Below are 8,803 nucleotides of genomic sequence, written 5' to 3'. Positions count from 1 at the left end.
TTGTTCTGTTATTTTCAACGGCCGTCATTTCTTAATTGTCAGCTAACTCGGTATACATTGGATGCAAAGAGAAGGCTATTTTCGTTCCCGCTGAGGAGAATACTCCAATTGATGTTATTGGTAATCTGATTGAAGGTACATTTAACATGGTCAATTATCTTCTTGCACAAGAAAAGTCCTTTCTTTTGATTCTCTCCACGAAATCGGAAGATAAGAAGAATGTGTCAGAGATTCCTATTGTATGCGAATTTCCTGATGTTTTTCCCGAGGATGTCACTTCTCTCCAACCATAAAGGGAAGTCGAATTCTCTATTGATCTTATTTTGGGAACCGCTCCAGTTTCTATTGCTCCTTACCGAATTTCGCCTCAAGAGTTGAGATAATTACAGGGTCAATTGGAAGAATTGGGAGCGAAGCACTTTATTTGGCCTAGTGTTTCTCCATGGGGAGCTCATGTTTTCTTGGTGAAGAATAAGGATGGTAGTATGCATTCATGCATCAATTATCGTAAGTTAAACAAAGTGACCATAAAGAAAAAGTATCCATTACCATGAATTGATGACCCCCTGGATCAGTTGAAAGGAGCTTGTGTGCCCTCGAAGATTTATCTCTAGTCAGGATACCATCATAATCAGGTAAAAAAGTCGAACGTGTCGAAGACCGCATTTAGGATGCGATATGGTCATTATGAATTCTTGGTTTTTAGTATTTGATACACTATGTATTAGACTCAAATTACACATGATTCCTATAGTTTTAAGTATTATTTTCATGTATTATGTTTGTTTTTGTTTTGTTTTCAGGCATCATGCTTATTTGGGTCTCTCCTTATAGAAGCGAAGCTAAAAGGCCAAGAAATAAAGATTGTTTTAGCTAAATACACACATGGCGTTCAACATGGAGGTCGCTCTAAGGGACGCCATGACTTGTCTGTTTCCACTCATGAGATAAATGCCACATCCTCCACGATCTTCCAATTTACACACTCGGCGGCCGCCATCCTTGCCCGGCGCCCGCCGTCTTCACAAAAGCAAATCCCGCCCAAAAGCAGTTGGGGGCATTCCTGTAAAAGCATGGCCTGAAGAACGTCTATAAATAGGAGTTTTTCATTTCTTTTGTTATGATATAACTTAGTTTACAACACTAAGCCTATACTTAGCATCTGTAAAAGCAATAGTTTGCCACTTCGGGGGATTATTCCACCATAATTGTGATTAGGTTGGAGCACTTTATTTTAAATCTTGCCGCCATTTTTCTTCCAGTCAACTTTACTTTCTAGTTGTACCAGATTAAAGACTCTGTTTTGGAGCAGGTTCCTTATTTAAAGTTTTACTTTTATTTAATTGTTTATTTCTTGCAGTTGCTTTAATTGATTTATTATCTTGCTTGTCTTTATTGTTGTTTTAAAATGACAAACCTTAATATGCTTACTTTCATTTCAATGTCTGGCTAAATCTTTAAAGGTTAGAATGTAAGGATCTTCTTTGTGATAACATTTCATATATTGTAAGTGTAGAAATACTTTAGGGGTTGTGTAATACGGTGAACTGACTCTATTGAAATGTTGCGGAAAGCAAGAGTCGCCATCGACTTTTATTTTATCCAAATTAAAGAAAGGCTAAAAGAACAAAAAAAACCTTTAAAATAAATTTTGAGTTCGGGGGGTAATTTATACAAAGGGAAGGTGTAAGGCACCCTTTGCATCCATGGTTTTCCATGGGCTCTTAATTGCTTTGCTCTTTTGAAACCAAAAGTTTAGAAATGTAGAAGAAGAAAATAAGGACTTTAGCTCGTAAATGAGCGTAGCCATTTTGAAGTTTTTAAGAAGAAGTGTAATAAAAATATTTAAGCCAGAGCAAAGCAATTAGGGGCAAATTACATTGACATTGTAAAAAGTTCTTTTAGCGTTTCAGGGCTATCCATACCATAAGAGGGTAGGAAGTCCTTTTATTTGGAGGTTGAAGGGTCGTCGCAATTATCGTTCTCCATAAGACTGTCCCTACCATAGGGGGGCAGGTAGTCTAAGGGAAGGATCAGAATAGTCATCATTATTAGGCAACCAGAGGACACCTCAGCATTTCGTAGGCAACTTCGAGGGACAAGATCATATAAGCGAATTGAAGGCAGCATCATTGGGACTTATGATCTTTTATGATGAGAATGAACTGAGGGCAACATTGCTGAGGCGTTCTCGTATTCGAGGGACTTGACTATTCTGCACTGAAAACAAAAGGCAACAAGGCAACAAGGCAACAGGCAACAAGAGAGGTTACCATAAAAGGTGTGTGGGTGCACAATCACGTGATTCAATTCAGATAATATTATCTTATAAATTTGTTATTCTAAATTCAGTTCGAGGTTGCACTCCCTAGAATTACTAACCACGCAGTTATAATAGCAGTTTAAGTGCCTTCAAGGCCAAACAATACAACCCAGGAGCAGTTATAGAATATAGCCATGGGGAAGGGGAAAAAGCAATAATATAACCAAATAAGCAATAGGTTTAACACAAGTAATAATTAAAGAAGAATCGAGTTTAGGGTTACCGAAGGTTTGAGCTTTGACCGGTTGGTTAATTCTGAAAATTAGCAAAGGAAGAATAAACAAAAGGGTGAGTGTAGGAGGAATTCATTAACCATTTGAAGCAAACCCATAATCTAAATTCAGTTCGAGGTTGCACACCCTAGAATTACTAGCCACGCAGTAATAATAACAGTTTAAGTGCCTTCAAAGCCAAACAATACAACCCAAGAGCAGTTACAAAATATAGCCATGGGGAAGGGAAGAAGCAATAATGTAACCCAGTAAAGCAATAAGTCTAACACAAGTAATAATTAAAGAAGAATTAAAGGAGAACGAGTTTAGGGTTACCGAAGGTTTGAGCTTTGATCGGTTGGTTAACCCTGAAAATGAAGAAAAAATAAAAGGGGTGAGTGTATGAGTAATTCATTGACTATTTGAAGTAAACCCTATTTTGGGCAAAATAAAATGATATTAAATTAAAATAAAATTGGAAACTTAGCTTTTCGAACGGTATGGCGCGTGGCTGAAAGTTCTTGATTAACCCTGAAAGTTGGGCACAAAGAAGAGAAATGTTAGTGCATTGACTGATCTACAACCCTGATTTATTGGGATTAATAAGGGTTAAAACCATAAGGTATGAAAAAACAATAATTTAAATTAACATTTGAGGTTAAGAAGATCGAAAGTTCGATTAAAAATAACAATTAAATAATTATTGGATGTAAATCCTAATGAAAATAAAATTGAATTTTAAATATATAAACAATTATTAATAGAATTACGAAAGAAAATCGAGTTTTCGATAAAAAATAAATAAGTAGGAAATTATTACATATAAAAACTAATTTATTAAGATAAAATAAAAAATATGAATAATAATAATTGTATTAAAAAAATAAATAAGAAAATAAAATAAAAGTATTTATATAATTAAAATTAAAAGAAATTAGAATAACTCAACTTTGATTAGGTGTGGTTGAATTCTTGCAGGTGCATGGTAGGCCGGCACTATAGTGCTCCTTGGATATGGAGATCTAGTAATCCAATGGTGGATATTTGAAGACGTACGGTATACAGAAGCGCCCATGGTGTACTAAATCTGTAAAACAAAATATTGGAAAAAATAGTTTGCAGAACCCAGGGGTCGAACCCCTGACCTTGCACACAGAACCTTTGGACGCGCTCATTCTCCACTAGGCTGGTATTCATTCGCTGTCAACACATTGTTTCACAAACATTATATAAAAAACAAATTATTTGAAGCTTTCAAAAATAAAAACGCGCGCCCTGGTGCTTCTTCTTCCTTGTTCAACTTTTGGAAATACAAAGTCTTTTGCCACGGTTTTCTTGCGTCGCATTAGACCTGTACGAATCAAAACCATAAAATATTGCACATAAATTCAATACAAAACCATGGATCAATGTAAAATCGACTCCTGAGTTCGATTGTGCCATCGGTTTCGTTCGATTTTGGCTCTAACGCGATTTCCCCAATTAGATCTTCAAAACCCTAATAATGGCACTTGCTTCATTCTGCATCTAAAACTCAATTAAATCATCCAGAAACATAGTATGCATCAACATGAACAAGAATATATGATCAAATGGTAATTTGTGAGATTGATATTGTATTGAATCTTGATTTAAATCTTCCAAATTTGGCTCAAATTTCCTTCATCTCTTTCCAATCATTATTCCCACGAATTTCAATCAATAATAATGTATTTGGATGATTATATTTGATTGGAAATCCAAGCCATATCAAATCTTTTGATTTTTGCTTGATTTAATTGAATTTAATTATTTTCAAATGAATAAAAAATTCATAATAAATCAACTAAATCCTATAAATTCATGTAAATGGATATAGACCTCATTGGTGACTTGTGGATCAAGATTGTATCAAAAAATATTGGGCCTCTTTGCAAAGAAATCCATTTTGAAGCCTTCTCCTTCACATTTTTCCCCTTGAAATTGTCCGAATTTGACAAGGCATATCTCTCTCAATTTTAAAGATATGGAAGAGTTATAGGACTTTTTGGAAACCTCAAGATGTCCTCTACAAGCCATTCTGGAAGCTTTTTTCCATTTGAGGATTTTATCTTGATGATATTGGCTTTGACAAAAAATTGCTTTTGGTTGACTTTCAAAAAGGACCTATAATCTTTTGATCCATATCTCTCAAATGAAGCATTTTTAGACTTGGCTTGTGAGAGACAAAATTGTAGAGAATTCGATTTCCTTAAAAATGAGCTTTGGATGGGTGATTTATGATGTTCCATGTGGGAGTTATTTCTGGTCAAAGTTTAGTTGACTTTCTTCTATGAAAACCCTAATTTAGAAACTTTTGATTTTGTTGATTTCTGATCTTTTCTTGATGAACCATGATCAATACTTGATCAAATGGTGAATGATACTTCAAAATAAGGTTGTTGACAAAAAATCAGGAGTTTTGACTGTACTTTGACCACAGTTGACTTTTAGGTCAAACTAATCGACTGTTGACTTTCTGAGCAATTGAGTGATCAATCCTTGGAATTAAAACCTGAATTTTGTCATGGAGATAGTTTGAAACATCACAAGCCATATGAAATGCATTGGAGCCTTTGATTCATTCATTTTCTTCAGAGAAGTCAAAACCCTAATTCCTTGAACCATTGTTTAGGAGGAGGTGTCTTTGAGCCTTGAACCTTAGTATGAGTTTGAAAGAGAAATGAGATGGGCAAATTTTGGGGTATGACAGGTTGTTTTAACTTTTAACAGAAGTTTTCTGTACTTAACTGTTTTGGATAAGATCGAAAGCCGTCCAATTTTCAAAGTTAAACTTGGTTAGTTTTTAACAATTCAAAGAGGGCGAAAGCGTTTTGTCTAGTTAATTACGAATCTTTGACACTTTTAGAAAAATATTTTGAAATTGTTTTCGGCAAGTTCATGGGGTTGAAATCCGATTCTTGAGCGAAAGACATGAATTTCTTCTAAATTAAATATTCCAAGTCAAAACCACTTTTTTTACTAAGTCAAGGAACCAATTTCTTAAAAATAGGTTTACTTCTTTAACACTAAAAGCACCTTTTATAAGTGAAAATAGAAGGAATTGATTAGAGAATAAACTCAGTTCTTAGTTTGCGAAAGCGACAAGTTCCCATTAAATTGTTTCTTTTCAAGAGTAGAAAATACTGCCCCATAAGTAGTTCTATTTATAAATAATCGGAATATTATCTGACTGATGTGAATTACATTCGAGCCTGTCTTTTATCTGAATTTACATTATTCCTTTATTTCCTTGCACTGTATACTCTCAGACAACTGAATTGACCCGCCTTAGATAAGCACCTTAATAATAGAAAGTGATAGATTGACAATTGGTCTATGTTGGAACGATAATCTTTTTTTATTACTTTGACGTGATTCACCACATCATTAACATCGCTTTGTTCCCTATTTTCTCTTTTCATTTTGGTACATCGCTCAAATGTTTCACTCACAACACCATGGATAGTTGCATCTAAAAACCACATGTGATATACTTTACTGGTCAATATCAAGGATATATATGCATTAAATTCTTTAACAACATTGAAGAAAAATAAAGACATTTGCTTTTTAGTAGCTAATGTAACTTAATTATACTATACATGTAATTTTATTTATTTTTACAAAGAAAAAAACATATACTATTATAGTGATTGAAATTATTAAAAGTTAGGCAATCAAAACATATTTGAAATTTGAAATTTTATATTGTTCTAAAACTAAAAAAAAAAAAAATCAAAAGACTTTACATATAAAAATACATTATTATATAATTCCCTTAGGCATAAATTATAAACAAATTTACCTTTTTATATATTGAATCTAGTCAATTCATAATCTAAATAAATAACTTATTGAATGAGTCAAAAAGTTTAAGTTGTATATAAAAGAAAATGGAGAAAGTAATATATTACACCTTTTGTAATTAAGATTAATTATATTTTGTAAACAATCAACCTTTTTTAAAAGGACGCAGGCGAGTGGAATAGTAATATTAATTAAACAACAAATAAGGAGTATTTTCTTTACAGTTTTTACGGGGACTGAACTCGAAACTTTGAGGTAAATATATTTTTTTGTATAGATGTAAATAAACCTATTATATTGTATGAAGTAACTACTGTTAGTTGACCAATAATCTATTTAGATTTTTTTTTGTTATTTTATAAACCATATTAGAAATATTATACCTTTCAAATTTCTAATTAAAAATAATATATTGACAAATTGAATTTAACTCAAATATATTTATACAATGGATCACACAAATCATTGTAAAAAATAACATATATTATCTCACACGGAGAGTTACGCAAAGAATTACACTCACAATATTATCATATTAAATAAATATTATTAGTTGAATTTAAAGATATTACCATATAGATTATACTAACAAATTATGTCAAATTACATAATTATATGAAAATTACATAATTTTGCCAAAATCAACCGGTGGATATAAAAGTATTACCATATATATCATACGTTCGATCTTTTATATTATCAAATTATGTAAAAATTATTTTTAATGATATATAACTCTTTTAGGCACTTAATAACATAACTTACTCCCTCCATTCTCTTGTATAAGCAAACTAAACATTTTAGATTCATTGAATGATTAATAAATATAGTCTACATATATTCAAAATACACCATTTATTAAGGGAGTCTAAAAAGTTAAAGGTGAATATAATATATAATGGAGGGAGTAATGTATTACACCTTTTAATTCTAGATTAATTAAAATTTTTCAACAATCATCCTATTCTAAAAGGACTCGGGGAAGGGGAATATTAATATTAATTAAAATACAATGAAGGAATACTTTATTATTGTTTTTATGGGGTCTTAAACTCAAAACTTTTTGGTCAATATAATTTTTTTGTATAGATTTAATATATATTGCAAGCAACTATCGATGCTAATTCATCGATTAGAAAAGAAACAATAGGTTGGAAAACTCTTTCTCAACACAACAAATTTATCTAAAGAATTAAAAATTGTTAATTATTAATACGATAAAAAAATATAAGTTATAAAATATTATGGATTGTAATTGATTATTTAATAAGAGTTCACACAAATATGTAATTAAAAAAATAGTATTTTTGTACATTTCTTTTAATGTGTCTTAAATGTTATTAATAAAATATCCAAATACTTTAAAAAATTCTAATTTATAAATTCAATAAAAAAAGAATGTGCCCTATAAATAAGGGTCTAACGAAAACATTTTGCAAAGTGAGTGTTGTGCAAAGTTTGAAACATCACAAAGTTGGAAATTTGAATTGAATTTGAGCCGAGTGATGGCTGTCAGTCAAATTAAAAATTTTGTTGTGATGATCCTAGTATTAATGTTTATCATAATACAAGCTGAAAGCATCACTCAATCTCAAGAATTAAAGTTAAACAACGGTAATGAACCTTACTGCACTATAAGGTGTCGCGGTATGTGTATTAGAAATCCTCCAGTCCGCGATTTTGATGCGTGTGTGGCAGACTGTAGGAAAAAGAATTGCGAACAATATCATATCTCTTTGCATGACAAGGTTATTTTCCTATTTTGTTTCTCGTAAAATTTAATTTAGTTTTCTTAACCAAATAAAGTATATAAAAAGTTCTTTTTATTTTGTAGGTGCTGGAGTATTGATGCATACATATACTGCTTCATCCTTGATAAGTTCTAGCAAATAATAAATAAATTTCGTGTATGCTTTGTGAGATCATATGCAGTAAAATGTAATCGAGAAATTGACATTTTGCAAAATTTACATATATAATTATAACTCATTATGTCTTTTTCTTTATATTTTAATAAACAATTTTCGAAACTTTTGTTTATTTTTGTTTGTTTTTTATGATGTTTGATTCATAAAATATATAGAATTCTAAGAAATATATCCATTTAGTATTATTACATGATTTAATCCATGTATTGTTTCCTTCTCTCATGGCTAACCATACCACGTTATGGGCCTGACCATTATCCATCCTACTAATGTATTGTGCCCTCCTATTTATGAAATCCTTAAGGATTTTCACTGTTTGTTCCGTAATTCTTCTCAAATGTGCTCACTCTTATATTTCGTCTCAGTTTCTCAACCATTAAAGCAGATCTACTACTTCTTTGTTATCAATTAAAACCTTTATCTCCTCCGCTTCCATCCTTTTGGTAAAGATAATGACATTAAGGATCACTTAAGTCTCCACTTCCATATTTTTTCATACCCCTTCGACTCCA

General features: G+C 31.5%; 1 long non-coding RNA gene across 1 annotated transcript; it reads left to right on the top strand.

Annotated features, from left to right (window-relative positions):
- Positions 1-7,815: 7,815 nt before the first annotated feature.
- On the top strand, positions 7,816-8,369 carry LOC131629301 (uncharacterized). The gene is made up of 2 exons (XR_009292007.1): positions 7,816-8,111; positions 8,198-8,369. It is a non-coding gene; the product is annotated as an uncharacterized LOC131629301 (long non-coding RNA).
- The last annotated feature ends 434 nt before the right edge of the window (positions 8,370-8,803 follow it).

Source organism: Vicia villosa, unplaced genomic scaffold (assembly GCF_029867415.1).
Source record: "Vicia villosa cultivar HV-30 ecotype Madison, WI unplaced genomic scaffold, Vvil1.0 ctg.000547F_1_1, whole genome shotgun sequence".
NCBI lineage: Eukaryota > Viridiplantae > Streptophyta > Magnoliopsida > Fabales > Fabaceae > Vicia > Vicia villosa.
The sequence above is the reverse complement of the archived record's forward strand: the minus strand, read 5'-3'. Positions and strand labels throughout refer to the sequence as shown.